The sequence below is a fragment of the Apodemus sylvaticus genome, chromosome 23, assembly GCF_947179515.1.
Source record: "Apodemus sylvaticus chromosome 23, mApoSyl1.1, whole genome shotgun sequence".
NCBI lineage: Eukaryota > Metazoa > Chordata > Mammalia > Rodentia > Muridae > Apodemus > Apodemus sylvaticus.
This window is the reverse complement of record NC_067494.1, coordinates 39,528,140-39,543,034: the sequence shown is the minus strand read 5'-3', so window position 1 is coordinate 39,543,034 and position 14,895 is coordinate 39,528,140. Positions and strand designations below refer to the sequence as shown.

Sequence of the window (14,895 nt, the reverse complement as noted above, 5' to 3'; positions counted from 1 at the left end):
AGATTGGCATACAAACTTGCTGACCTGAGTACAATCCTCAGGACTCAACGTATAGGTGTGAGCTGAGAACTCAACTCCGGGGAGCTATCTCCAACCTGCATACGTAATAATAAACAAACGCTGACATGTTAAATAATAATAATGAAAAAAGTATTCTCAGAGGCCACAGCTTCTCGGCCCTGGTTCCGTATCTGCACTGGTGTCCCTCCTCTGCATATCTATACTGACAGCAGCCCATACTGAAAGTGCCCTGTATCCCTGGCCGCCCTCCCTGGTCCCTCCTCACGCCCCGTGGGCTTCTGGGAGCCTGGCCTTCCTTAAAGATCTGAGCGTGAAGAAGCCAGAGAAGTGGTGCCCTCAGTAAAAAGGGGCTGGACTAGAAGCCCAGGCTCTCTCCTGCCCGTGCTACCCGAGGAAGGGGGTGCCCAGCCTTTGCCTTCCTCAGAGGTCCTGCTAGGAGGGGCCGAGGCCTTGCAGAGCAATGCTCCTCCCCGCTTGGCGACTCTGTTTCCTCAGATGCTGGAAGGCCAGCAAGGCTTCTCGCTCCCTTCTGTGCTTTAGCCACCAGAAAGCTCCGAACTAAATGGAATCTTGACTCACACAGACTTTACCCCTTTCTCCGCTTCCTCCTCCTCCTGTGCCAGTTTTTCCATTTTCTCGGCCCATTTTAGCAACTTCACTGCGCACACGTCTTTTATTGGAAGCTGCCTCTGGTCTTTTTAGAAGCCGACAGGGTATAAATTATAAATAAAAATAACGGCTGCCGAAATCCTCCCGTCGCCGCTTTCTTATTTCGGGAGGTAGCTGAAATCCTGACTTGGCATTGGAGATAAATTCAACACAAAACATCTTGTGCACCAACATATTTTTAAGTTTTCGTTTCTATAAAAGATCTCGGCTCGCTGCAAGCCCAGGCACCTAACTTCTCCAAGCAGCCAGTAAACAGGGGCACTATGCAGAGGCTTCTGCAAGGGCACGCCTCTTCCTTAAGCAAGTGTTGTTTAAAATCCCAGGATTAGACAAAGGATTAATTTCACCTGATCTGGGGAAATTAGCATATGAAAAACATCTTTGTCTTGGTCTTGGGCTGTCTTTTTTTTTTTTTTTTTTGTGAAGTATTATCCTGTGAGGTTAGGTATTTTACTATTTCCCATGAAGAGACTGCACATACTCACCCATGCTTGGGGACACACACCTGCCTCCCTCCGATTAATCAGGTATGGCTCCTGTAGGCGACCCTGCAGCCCTGCTCACAGTCCTGACCACAATCCAGAAGGCAAGCTCAGCTCCTAAGGTTGTTCATAAAGTTTTTTTTAATTTTTTAAAAAAATGTTTAATCATGTGCAAACACATGTGTCTGAGTGTGGATCTGTGTACGTGAGGACTGTTCCCTCAGAGGACGTCAGAGCCGCTAGAACTGGTGTCACAAGTGGACTGAATCCTGGTCCATCTCTCCAGCTCCACCAACAACAAGGTTTTGGTGCCTCTGCCTCAAGTCCTTCTCTGAATCCAACTGGTCCCTGATCCTGGCCAGGTCGCCCGTGTTCCCATCTCTACTCTCTCTGGAACTTGATGGTTTGTTCATTCCTCCGCCAGGACCTTAGTTATCTATTGTGGTGGTTTGAATATGCTTGGCCCAGGGAGTGGTGCTGCGGGGAGGTGTGGCCTTGCTGGAGGAAGTGTGCCACTGTAGGGGGGGGGGGGCTTTGAGAGAGCGTCTTCCTAGCTGCCTGGAAGCCAGTCTTCTCCTGTCTGCCTTCAGAACAAAACGTAGAACTCTCAGCTCCTCCTGCACCACGCCTGCCTGGATGCCGTCACGATTCCTGCCACGATGATAATGGATTGAATCTCTGAACCAGTAAGGCAGTTCCAACGAAATGTCGTCCTTTATAAGACTTGCCTTGGTCATGGTGTCTGGTCACAGCAATGGAAGCCCTAAGACACCTACCATGAGGATACTCTCTCTCATCTCGGGCTCCTTCAAACCGTGCTTACCTGGGCTCCTCTGAGTGGATCTGATTTTCTTCCTTTAAGCCACAGGAATGAAACACCTGCTACCTAGAGAGGCACCAAGTTCTAACTGTGGGTCACAGTTTAAATAGAGCTTCCTACCTCGGCGTCTCAGTTACTGAGATTAGCAGGCATATGTCACAACGTGATAAATGACTCTCTCTCTCTCTCTCTCTCTCTCTCTCTCTCTCTCTCTCTCTCTCTCTCTCTCTTAATGACAGCCTGGAAAATGGATTTGCAAAACAATAGCCACAGTCTTAGCTGTGGACATGTCTGTGGAGGATGGTCTAGACTGCTTATTGACGAAGGAAGACAGAGCCCATTGTGAACAGCTCTGTTAAGTCTCGAGCAGTCCATATATCCAGTCTGAGCTCATTTCTGGATATTTGCACAGCCTGAGACCTAGCATTCCAGCCTTTTGTTCAGGATAAGGGATGATGTAATCTCTCCTGCAGCTGCTTAGCTGGGGAGGGCCATCTCTGTGGTCCAGGAATCGAGAATGCAAGGGAAAGTGGGGAGGGCTTGGGAGCTAGCAGCCCAAGTTCACAAGCCAGTTGGTTCTTTTTTATCTGGGTGTAGGCACTGCCTGAGACCTAACAGACACATGGGCTGGGCCTCTTGGACTGTTTAAGAGCAGAGGGAGTTAGCTAAACGCACCAACAGGCCAGGATCCATCCATGTATCTCTGCTCTATACTGTGGATAGAGTGGCTAGCTTCCTGAGTGCCGGCATTAAGTTCCCTCCATGGTAGTCTTTAACCTGTAACTGAAAGCCAAATATGTCCTTCCTGAACTGTGCCACTTTCGGTGGTGATATTTTATCACAGCAACAGAAATGAAACTAGAAAGCTAGAAAAAAAATGACCATCTTTTTGTTAATTTTGTGAATTTAAATAATATCTTTGCCTACAGCTGCCTAGAGATCTAATTAAACTCCACGTTCTAAACCCCTACCACAGGGAAATAGAAGCGCCTGCATTCTCCTTGCTGGGTCCCCACCTCAAGTACTGCCTGCCCATGGGTCACTCAGGCTTCCTGGTCGTGGAGACCCTCCGGTGATTGTCCACCCACAGTCCCCCTCCCGTGTGCATGCTGGGCGTATCTGCTATATTTGAGGTGAGACTTTGAAAGTCGTTGTAAATTCCCACCCCTCCTTCTTGTAACCTATTTTAGAAAACAGGGGCATTTTAGATATAATCAAATTCTGGTGAAGTTATATTTGATTATTGCAACAACTACTGTACTGACAAACTGAGAAGCACAGATTCGCCCCGGGGACAATGCTGCCTGGAGACAGACATAAAGACGCCTGCGGTGAAGGGTCTTCTAGTGAACCTCCCTGGAGCCTTCAAAGTGCGCTAAGAACACCTTGACTTTGGATTTGCAGCCACTAGAACTAATTCATTTCTGAAAACAGCACGATCTCTAAGCCTCTCGGTTTGTAGCACTTTAGCGAAGCCACCGCCGAAGAGCTTCCCTGCTCCCCGACACCAACGCAGGGTGCTTGCTTGGCACACCGGCTGGGTTTGTTGAGCAGGTTCCTCATAGACCCATTGAGGCCCCGGGACAGGCAGTCACCCAGTCGCGCTCCTCGGAGACCCCACGGGGACATTCCGAGTAAGCAACGCCTATCCCTCTCAGGTGTGCCCCCCTTTTACGTTGTGCCCAGGTTTCTCCCTGGATTTTCAATGGCACAGCGCGGACTTCCTGATACAGTGGCAAGCGCCAAGTGTCATTCAGGCTTTCTGCCAGCAGAGGGCGGCAGAGCTGCGGGCCGGCGGCGGCTGCTACGGAACAGTACGTGGGGCTTCGGCCAGGACACCACCATGTGAAGATCGGCAAGGGTTGCTGTCCCAGTCCGGGAGGCCAGGGGCTCTGGCCGTGCTCTGCTCCTTCCGTGAACCCTGTGTGGATGTCTGCTCTTTCCAAAGTAGGGGGTGTTCCCCTTCCCTGGACACTGTAATTGGCTTTTCCATCAAAGGGCACCGAAGGGACACTTGGGAGCCCCGAAATGAGCTCTGATGGAGTAGCTTATATGGCAAAAGGTGCTTGCCGCCAAGCCTGATCGTCACTGGGTTCGATCCCTGGAATCCACACGGAACCCCTGGAACAGAATCTCGCAAGTTCTCTGACCTGCTCACTTGAGATGTGGCATGTGGGTGCATATGCAGAAACATAAACACACAATCACACGCACACACAATAATGCAATTAAAAAAAGAGCTGCACACTCTGAAAGGGCGTAGGGAGTGGGTTCGATGGCAGGGGACTGTCCCTGCGCGTGTCTGGAAGCTCCCTGGGCACCTGTTACCCCCCCCAGTCAGCCGAGTTGAGGGCTTGTCCCTAGCGCAGCGTTTTGTTTGTTTGTTTATTTGTTTGTTTGTTGTTTTTTAGAGGAAAATCCCATTCCTATCCCTGCAGGTCCAGGGTGTCTCTTTCTGGTGTGAGTTTAAATCTGAAAAGATGTAAAATAACTCTGTATTGACACACAGAGAACCCCACACCTCCTTTTCCCTCAGGCTGCCAGTGAGCGGGGTGGGAGTGTGGCTGCCTCCCCCAGACAACATTTGGTGACTCCTGGCTGGAGACATTTTAGTTGTCACCACTGGGGAATGCTATGGCTCCTGGTGGGGTAGGACAGAACCCACTCCTCAAACCTCTCCCCAAAAGAGAATTGGCCACTCCAAATGTTGACAGTCTCAGACTGACAAATATTATTCCAGGTGGTCCTAGACACTCCCTTTGGGCCCAAGAGGCCCTAAACCTTGATCTAATTCCGCACTGCCAAGTAACAATGGCCTTGACCCAGAACCTGGAGGCCTTGTCCCTTGGCCCAGGATGTAAAGAGTCAGTGATGAAGGCAGGGAAAGGTTGCAAGGCAGGTCTGCCAGGCAGTGTGTGGGTGACGTCACTGGCTCCATCTTTCATCCCCTTTATTGTGCATGGACTCAGGCCAGTTCCTGGGGTGCCGGAGGAAGATGTGCTTCACCCCAGGAGTCTTTTCTTCTGAGGTGCTCTGCTCGGCACTGCCAACAAACCTTCCTTACCTCAGAAGGCACTTTCAGAGCACAAAGGAGCCTTGGCTGTTTCCTTTTGCAAACGTCTTCTTTCACAGGTAGGAGTCCAGACTGGGTCCATGCCTGGTCACAGTGCCTCAGTTTCTTCCTTAGTAAATTACAAAGAATAACATCTGCGTCTGCCTGGGGCACTTTCACACGCATTACCTGCAGTTCTCACAATACTCTGGGAAAAGAGCCGCTCGCCCACTTGAAGGCTGGGCTCTGCCGTCAGGTACCTTTCCCCAAGCTGCAGGACCAGCAGAGCAGGTTCTGAGGAAGGAAGGCTATACAACTCGGATTCCCTCACGCTGTGAGCAGGCTGGGCCATGCCAGGAGGTCCTGGATCTGCTGCCAATTTGAGTCACTTATAACCCCCTGCAAAGACAAGGTGCCTTAAAACTCTAATGCTTCCTCTATCTGAGAGGCTCAAAGACGACTGTGGAGGGTCTTTCTACTGCAGAATCTGAGAACCTCAGTCCCGAGGACATGTCTCTAACTATTCACACATTGTGCAAGGCTCAGGGCCCGTCTGCTCCAGGAAATGTTCACAGGGGCAGCATGATGCCCAGTTAGAGTGATTGCCAACCACACACAAGGCCTTGGGGCTCAGTCTCTAGGCATAGTACAAAACTGGGCATGGTGACATAGCCTGGAATGGCGATACTCAGGAGGTAGATACAGGAGAGGTAGGAGTTCCAGGTCATCCTCAGCTTTGTCTACATGAGATGGGGGGGGAGGGGAGGTTGGAAGTGGAGAACAAGTGCAGGTTGTCAGAAAAGGCTGATGAGAAATGGTGTATGGCTGTAGTTCTGCCGCTCCAGAATCTTGAGTTTGGAGGCAGCCTGGACTAGACAGACCCCATTATATTTCCAGTGCTGTGATAAAAATATCACGACCCCAAACAACTTAGAGAAAAGGAGCTCATTATAGGCCTGTGTTTCTAGGGGGATAAGAGCCCATCCTGGTGGGAGGGAGGCATGGCACAGACTGGCAGTGCGACAGAGACATCAAACATGAAGGAGAGAGAGAACTGGAAAGGGGTGGGGCTATAAACTCTCAAAGCCCCGCCCCTGGTGATATCACTTCCTCCAGTAAGGTCAGTTGCACCACTCCCCCAAATGGACCCATCACCCGGGCACCAGGTGTCCAAACACTTGAGCCCCAGGGGAACATTTCTCATTTAAGCCACCACACTCTGCTCCCTGACCCCATAATCTTGTGGCTAAACCATGATGCAAAATGTTTTTAACTCCAAAAGTTGTCATCGTCTTTCACAGTCTCGATACGGTTCTAAAATCCAGTCTATCGTCCCTCCCGAGGCTCAAGGCAGGCTCTTAACTATAGCCCCTGTGGTGTCAAAAAGCAAGTCACACACTTCTGACATAACGGCATGAACTTTCATTCTAGGAGTGAAGAATAGGGAAATAGCCAGGAAATACCGGACCAAAGCAAGACCAAAACCCAGAGGGGCAAACACCAAATCTTGTAGCTCAATATCCAGTGTCTGGGGGCTTCAAAGAGCTTCAGAGCCTTCATCCCCACAGTTTTGCTGTCCACGCACAGCACACATCTCTCTTGGCCAGGTTCCATGCCATCTATGCAGTTCTCTGTGGAAGATGTCTGGGAAGATGTCTGGCATCTCCAACATCTTGGGTGGGGGAGGGGGCCTCCACGAGAGTCCAGCCTTTACATTCACAGCGCCATTCACTGGCCTCTCAGGGTCTGCTGCCCTCTGAAAGGGTCTTCACGCCATGCCCGGGCTGGCCTCAGCCTCTCTCTGAAAATGTTGAAGGAAGGACACATGATTCCTTTACTCTTGAATCCTTCATTACATGGGCAACTCTGTCAAGTTTGTCTGCCAGCTTGAGATGGATCCTGGCCCACCTTGAATCACATTAGAAACAGCTTGTTTTTCTTTTCTTTTTTTCTTTCCTTTTTGTTTTTTTTTGTTTTTTGTTTTTTATTTTTTTGGGTTTTTGTTTTTCTGCCTTCTGCCATGTTCCAGGAGCAGAAAACCTCTCAAACTCTATTTCCTAAGTTGGAGATTTGGCAGGGCGGGGTCTTGTTCTCTACATACCTTTCTTATCGTTCCAGTAGAAGCAGGTCTCTCCTGAGAGAGAGAGAGAGAGAGAGAGAGAGAGAGAGAGAGAGAGAGAGAGAGAGAGATCTTGGAACAGGTTCCTGTTAACTCATATTTTTGTGTTTAAAACCATAAACGTTAGCTTCACACAACTTCCTTCCCTGACTTGTGAGGTTCCCTAATTTGGTCTGTCTTCAGGGTCACTGTTCTGCCTCAGTCCGCTTGTTTGAGGTCTGACCTCCATAGTCTACAACTGTTGTGGAAATGCTTCAGCCTGGTATTGAGTGATTTTACCTTACAGCTTCTGCATTTTTTCTTCAAAAGTGACATCTAGGCCAGTTCTATGTTGATACTTCTTTTCTCATTTAGCGAAATGATTTTTGCATGGTCCTATATTTCTATTTTAAGTTTATTATTATAAGCCCGCCCCCACTGAGGTAACTTCCTTCAAGGAAGCTGCACCTCCTTCCCAAACAGCGCCACCTACTGGGGACCCCCTTTCTTTCCCCCAAGACAAGATGGCCTCACACCTTGGGCTCCACTCGGCTATCACTATCAAGACGTTGCAGGTGTGTCCTCTGTATCTGACCATGCCTCCCACTGCTCTGACAGAGGATTTTATGTGGAAAGGGTTTGACCCATTCTGTGTGAGTGGCTCTGAGGGTGTCTACTGGAATGTGCGTGTGGGCTCCAGATACTGCCCTGACTCCCAAGGCCCATCCAGAGCCATACCATGAACCAGTAGAAGTGCGCACTATCCCTTGCAGCCCTACTGACTCAGAGCCCTGGGGTCAGTCCAGTAATTTCTCTTCATAACACCCACACAGCAAAGTCTGAGACCCACTTACCTCTGGTATAAACCAGGCCTCACCACGCGCTCCTCACCATGAGGTAAGGGAACGTGTGCTTCTGGGTGGATAGACACATACAGGAGTGGCCTTGGAGACATTTCACATCACGTTTCTATCTTAGAAAACAATGGTGTGGGCTGGAGAGATGGCTCAGCGGTTAAGAGCACCGACTGCTCTTCCAAAGGTCCTGAGTTCAAATCCCAGCAACCACATGGTGGCCCACAACCATCTGTAATGAAATCTGATGCCCTCTTCTGGTGTGTCTGGAGACAGCTACAGTGTACTTAACTATAATAAAGAAATAAATCTTTAAAAAAAAAAAGAAAACAATGGTGTGTGCATGTGTGTGTGTGTGCATGTGTGTGTGTGTGTGCGCGCGCGCGCGTGTGTGTGCATGTGTGTGTGTGTGCATGTGTGTGTGCATGTATGTGTGTCTGTGTGTGTGTGTGCATGTGCATGTATGTGTGTCTCTGTGTGTGTGCATGTGTGTGTGCATGTATGTGTGTCTCTGCATGTGTGTGTGCATGTATGTGTATCTCTGTGTGTGTGCATGTGTATGCATGTATGTGTGTCTCTGTGTGTGTGCATGTGTGTGTGTATGTATGTGTATCTCTGTGTGTGCATGTGTGTGTGCATGTATGTGTGCCTCTGTGTGTGCATGTGTGTATGCATGTGTGTGTCTATTCATGTGTGTGTCTATGCATGTGCATGTGTGTGTGCACGCGCGCAGATTGGAGAGTCCTTATAGCGTATGGCTTTTATTCCCAAGGATATTTTGTCACCGAGCAAAGTAACACTGAATCCCACTATCTCATACTAAGTAATATGAAGAGAGAGAGAAAGCAGCAGCTTAAAAAAGAAAGACGTAAAGCACAGAAATGAAGCTGAGATGGACAAGAAATGATGGTCGGGGGAGGGGAGGTGAAGGCAGCAGGACTGGGATGGACGGTGGTAAGCTGGTGACGGTGGTGGTGGGCATGGAGTTGGTGCAGAAGGCAAAGGTATTAGTGGTGATGCTGACAGTGGTGATAGCAGTGGGAGGGGGAAGTGGTGCTGATGAGGTTTGGGTCACGACGGTGTTGGCACGTAGTCTACATATGGCTGTGCTGGGTACTGTTGCTGGGTGATGGTGATTGATAGAATTTTAATAGTAAATGTTCCACAGATGCTCATGTGTTGAAGTAAAGGTTCCCAGCTAGTGGAGTTATCTAGGGGCGTTTCTAGAGACTCTATGGGTAGGCCTTAGCTGGAGGAAGCAGATTACTAGGCCAAGTTCTTGAGACTATTTATTCTCTGGCCCTGTCTTGTCTTCCCCTTTGTACTTCCTGTCTGCCACTGAGTGATCAGTTCCCTGGGATGCGAGCAGCCTGTCACGTGTTCCTGTGACCATGGGGCTAAGCGGCCATAAGCGGCCACTCCAAAACTGTGAGCTTCCTCCCTTTAAGCCGTCCAAGTTCCATATTAGTCCCAGCAGCTGTAAAAGCAACTAATCTACTATTGGTGTGGACGACAGAACAGGAAGATGATGGTGGTGTGGTGGTGATGCTGTGCTATCAGCTGGGAAGGCTTGGGTAGGGATGGTATGGTGATATTTACGGTGTTCCTGGTGTTGGTGGTGGTAGTGACACCTACGGTGATGGTACTGTTAGGATGAGGAGAGTGTGGGTGGTCATGGGGGCAGTGGTGACCGTATTTTTGATGCCGACGATATTATTGTTCAGGATGGTGTGGGTGGTGATGATGATGATGGAGGTGTTGGTGGTGATGTTGATAATGATGTATTATTATTGGTTGTGGTGGTAATGGTGATGGGTGGAATGGTGTGTTGGTATTAGTAGTAAGGGTGTGGTGGCGATGGTTGTGACTGCTGGTGAGGATGTTGGTGGTCTTGGTTGCGGGAGGAATGATGCCCATTCTGCATCCGTACCAACCCTCACATCATGTCCCTTCTTTTCCCACTTTCTCCCCAAAAGGTCTGTGCTGCTGGCATATAGCACGCGTCTACATGGACGTGGGTGAGTACGTCGTATCCAGACATTTTTCTCTTTAACATCTCTGAAATTTACAAAACTCCCAACGCCTTAAAATAAAAATAGGGTTAAACCATTTGGATCTTCTGTTTTCAAAAATAAATAAATAAAGGAGCCAGCCAACTGTAGTTATAGGCAATTAATGTGATTCTGGGAGGGCTCCGGGGCGATAATGGAAAAGCTGATTAGAACCGAGCCCGGGGTAATTAGGGAGGTCGGAGCAGTCCCTGAGCTCTGAGGGAGAGAACTCTGACTCCGGCTGCTTCCAGGCGCTGGGGTCTCTCCACAGCAACCTGGCAGCCAGAGGTGGGAGAGAGACAGCCAGGGAAGGTCGAGGTCAGCCTTGTGTGCAGGGAGGCAAGGTGAGCCGAAGGAGGACAGGGGTGGGGCCTCTTCGTGGTCCCCCAGCTTCAGAGAGGAGACAGCTAAAAATAAACTCGGAGAAGGGCAAGAGAAATGAGGGCAGGAGGGAGGGGCCTGGGAAAACAGAAAACAAGACTTCTGGCCTAGAAAGGCACCATTGCCAGGCTAGGGAGGCCAGGGGTCCCCACCCCCACATGGACACGCGGCACCCTCCTGGTCCCTCAACAGCCCGCCCGCCTGGCTTGCATCCCTGCATTCTGAATTTAGCTCCTCCTCTGGGTCCTGTACTTCTTGCCCTCCTGAGTCTCTCTGCTCTATTTTGAATGTTTGATGTTTGTTCTGCTTAGATGCTATTGCATATTCTTTCCCTACAGCAAGAAGCAGAGTGACCAGTGAATGCAGGTGCAGCAGCAGCAGCAGCAGCAGCAGCAGCAGCAGCAGGAGCAGCAGCACTTCCTGCTCCGAGCCCCCATCCAGGAGCAAATCTCAAACACCACAGAGAACCCGCACACCCTGCCTAGGACCTAACCAACGTGCACACAGCCTCGGTGGCTGCTTTGGCCTTATTGGCTGTCAAAGGGCTTCTGTCTTCCATGGTGTGATTTTCAGACAGGAGGAATTCCTTCTTAGACAGTTTAAGGAGCCCGGATCTCAGAAAAGGCTTCTAATAGGAAACAGCTCAACCCTTCAGAAGATCATTGCTTCTCTATAAACCTAGTTGTATCACATAGGTCTCATCATTAATGCGATGTTTACTTTGTATCCGGGAGACGGCTGTAGGTTACAAGAATGCATTACAAAGCGACAGTAGTGTGACAAACTAGAGAAGGCTGTGGGTTCTGCAGCTAGGCTGTCTGTACAATCCTGGCTCTTCCTTCTCTGCCTCCTCTTAGCTCTGTCTTCTTCCTTCCAGCTGTAGGACCGACATAGCCTTTCTGAAACCAAAGCTCTCCCCCATCAGGGATAAACGTGCCTCACAGGGTTACTGTGAATATTTAAACATTAAGGATTTACTGTGCTTGGTTTGTCTTGGCATGATGCAAACGATCACAATAATCACTTTTATTATTATTTTTTCCCATGGGCAGTAGTCAGCCATTGGCCTAATAGCCTGCTGGAGAAATGACACCATTAATGCCTTAGCAGGGCTCAAAGCAGAGGCCAGCGGGAGCCACAAGAGCCTGCTAAGCAGGACCTGTACCGTACGGAACCCCATGCACAGACTTCACTGCCCAGAAACCTGTCACCCAGTCTTAAAGCGCCCTGCCATCCTGGGGGACTTTGACATCCCTACCATATGAGTGGTTGCCACAGGAACCACTGTGCCCAGGGTTTCCTTTCGCTGGCAAGGGTGGAGACAATCAAACCTGGCTTCGGGGCTGGAGAGATGGCTCAGCGGGTTAAGAGCACCGACTGCTCTTCCAAAGGTCATGAGTTCAAATCCCAGCACCCACATGGTGGCTCACAACCATCCGTAAAGAGATCTGACGTCCTCTTCTGGTGTCTGAAGACAGCTACAGTGTACTTACATATGATAAATAAATAAATATCTTAAAAAAAAAAGACCTGGCTTCGGCTGATGGGAGGGGCTTGGGCCATAGAATGGGAGGAGTCAAGTCCTCACCCTGTGTAGACCTTGTGGGGCATCCTGTGTACCCTTTCCTGCGTAGCATCTTAATGGACGTGTTGCCTACTGACGCAAGCACCTGGGAAGGCAAACGCCTATGTTAATGCAACTTCAAACCGTCCTCCCGTTTTTTCCCCCCAACTAAAATGCTGTAATGAAAACTGAGCATGCTCAGAGTTGTTCTTGTCGCCGTCCTTATGATGTATCCCAGCATGCCCTGCTTCCCTTTTAACCTCTCAAACACGCGCTCTACGGCCTCGAACTAAGCAGGTCACAAAGGTGAAATTTTTTTTTAAAAAAATTACTAATTCTTTGACAGTTTCTTACATGCATACAACATATTTTTATCATATCCACCCCACTTCTTGCTGAGTCCTCCCAGATCCATTCTTTCCACTCCCACCCCCTCCAAACTTGACACCCTCTGTCTCTTACATTCTTCATATTTTTATGCTCTGTCTCTCTTCCCGTTCTCTGTCCTCCCTCCGTTCTCTCTCCGTTTGTTCTTGTTCTCTCTGTGTCTCTGTGTCTGTCTCTCTCTCTCCCTCTCCCCCCTCTTTCCCCTCTCCCCTCTCCCTCTAAGATAGAGTGTCATGGTGGCCTGGAACTCGCTATACAGACCAGGTTAGCCTTAGATTCACAGAGATCCTCCCGCTTCTGCCTTGCAAATGCTGGGATAAAAGGTGAAAATCACCAAGGCTCCCACTGAGTACAGAAAGGCTTCTTAAACGGAGCATGCTCGGTAGAGGGATCCCTTACTGAGCATGCCCAGGAGCACTTTCCCTTAAAGTGCTTTCCTTTGGGAATCTGAGTAGCTTCCTCCATTAAAGCCCCGTGTGTCCTTCACAGTGGCGGGCAGCGCCGTGGAAATGCTCCTGCTCTCTCCCTCTCTGCACTGGGTAGCAGTAAATCTTTCTCCACTCTTCTCTCTCTCCACTCGTTTTTTTGGCTTTGTCCTCACCGAAAAAACGCGAGCTTGCCACACACTGACTTTACAGGTGCAGTGCTGTAAAACCCAGTGTTGGTGGAAAACCCAGTGTCCCGCGTGCTCTTTGGCGCTGATCCCGGGAGGCTGCCCTTGACCTGTTCCCCCAGCAGCTCCACGAGTCTCTGTACCATCTAACACCGCAATTCCCTCTCTGCCCAAACTAGGCACAATGCATTCTGCTACCCAGAACGAAAACACCGAGGGGCCCCGTTTACCAGAACTTTGCCCACATCTCTGGACGTGTACCGGAATTCTATTACAGGCTTTGTTTGGCAGAGATGGAGCATTGAAGTGACATTGGCTCTCATCCTGATCCCAGAGCTGCTCCAGGACCCTCTAGTTCAAAAACTGGTCAGGGTAGCTGCAGAGGAGAGGCGAATTACGGGCTTTCTGACACCATCACGTGCCTAAGAAGTTGACTCCGAGAAGGGCACAGGCAACAGCAGAGAGATCTGACGTACCCTCGGCTTCTGAGATATTCCTGGCCCCTGATGAAGACCTACTGTCTGGCTGCTGGACCAAGGCTGGATCTACTGTAGAGCTGAGCTGATGGATCACTATAGAGAGAACAGCAGATCACAGGGCTCTCTCTTTCTCTGAAGATGTTCGCAAGCTTGAGGTGCCATCAGACAGGCCAGCAGGAGTGCGGAGCTGCCACCTGTCTGCGGGAGTAGCGCCCGCCCAAGCAGATGCCCTCCTCTTCTCCCAAAGCCCGCTCCAGCATGTGGCCAGTTCTAATGCTTGTCTGGAGACCCCTCACAGTCAGAGGCCACGTTGCCAGATGCTACATTTGCCCCCAGAAGAAATCAGAAGATGGAATTGCAGCAGTCACTGTCCAAAACCAATATGTACAGAACAGCGCAGAGCCCTGTCAGAGCAGCAGGTGTCGCGCGCCATCGCTGCAGCCAAGCATGTTGACTTTGGCAACGTCTTGTCGTGGAGAGAGAGTTTATTGAGACTGGAAACTGGGGATAGATGGCTCGGCGGGGCTGTCCTTGCCAGTGTCATCTGAAGTAGTGGGTGAAGGGTAAGTGCTGCTGGGAGACGCGGTCTATCACGGCACAGTCGAGCATCCTTGAACTGGGGAGATAGATGGCTCAGTCAGTCAAGGGCAAACCACACAAGAATGAGGACTGAGTTCAGACCCCCAGCACCCACATAAAATGATAGGGGTGGCAATGGGTGGCTGTAATCCCCACTTTAGACAGGCAAAGACATGAAGCTGTCGGACAGCTTCTTGTCAAGGGCTTTCTGGCCAGCCCGGCTAGCTGACGGTGAGCTAGCTCCAGGTTCAGTGAAAAACCCCGACTTGAAAATAAGGTGGTGAGAAAGGGAGGCAGACACACACTGGCGATCCCTGCCCTACACACACACACACACACACACACACACACACACACACACGAGCATGCACACCACACCAGCTCTGCCCTCCCAGCTCTTAGGACGCTCCTGAGATCCGCAGTCAGCCTGGATGTATTCTGTTCTTAGATTAGAGGGAAGGATCCACAAATTTGGGGGGTCGTTTCCATTTTACACTATTTTTTTTCCTGTTCTCACTTCAGTCTGTTTTAATGTTTAAATACAACGATTTTGTTGTTGGAGAATTTCGGACATGCATACAACATATTTTGATTGTAGCCACTCCTGGTTTCCCACTTCTTTCAGATGTACTCTTACTCTTGTCCCTCCCAATTCTGAATTCTCTTTCTCATTCTTTTTTTTTTTTTTTAATCCACTGAGTTCAATTTCTACTGTGTGGGGAACCATCCATTGGAGTGTGCCCAACCTACCAGGGGTCACAGCCTTAAATAAAATTGACCCTCTCTGATTCAGGAGTCAGTCAGTTGTCAACAGCTCCTCAGCTAGTGGGGCGAGGGATGGGGGG

The 14,895-nt window shown here is 49.8% G+C and overlaps 1 long non-coding RNA gene across 1 annotated transcript; it reads left to right on the top strand.

Moving 5' to 3' along the window:
• Nucleotides 1-9,364: 9,364 nt before the first annotated feature.
• Nucleotides 9,365-11,957, top strand: LOC127673892 (uncharacterized). The gene is made up of 3 exons (XR_007975249.1): nt 9,365-9,579; nt 9,973-10,014; nt 10,767-11,957. It is a non-coding gene; the product is annotated as an uncharacterized LOC127673892 (long non-coding RNA).
• The last annotated feature ends 2,938 nt before the right edge of the window (nt 11,958-14,895 follow it).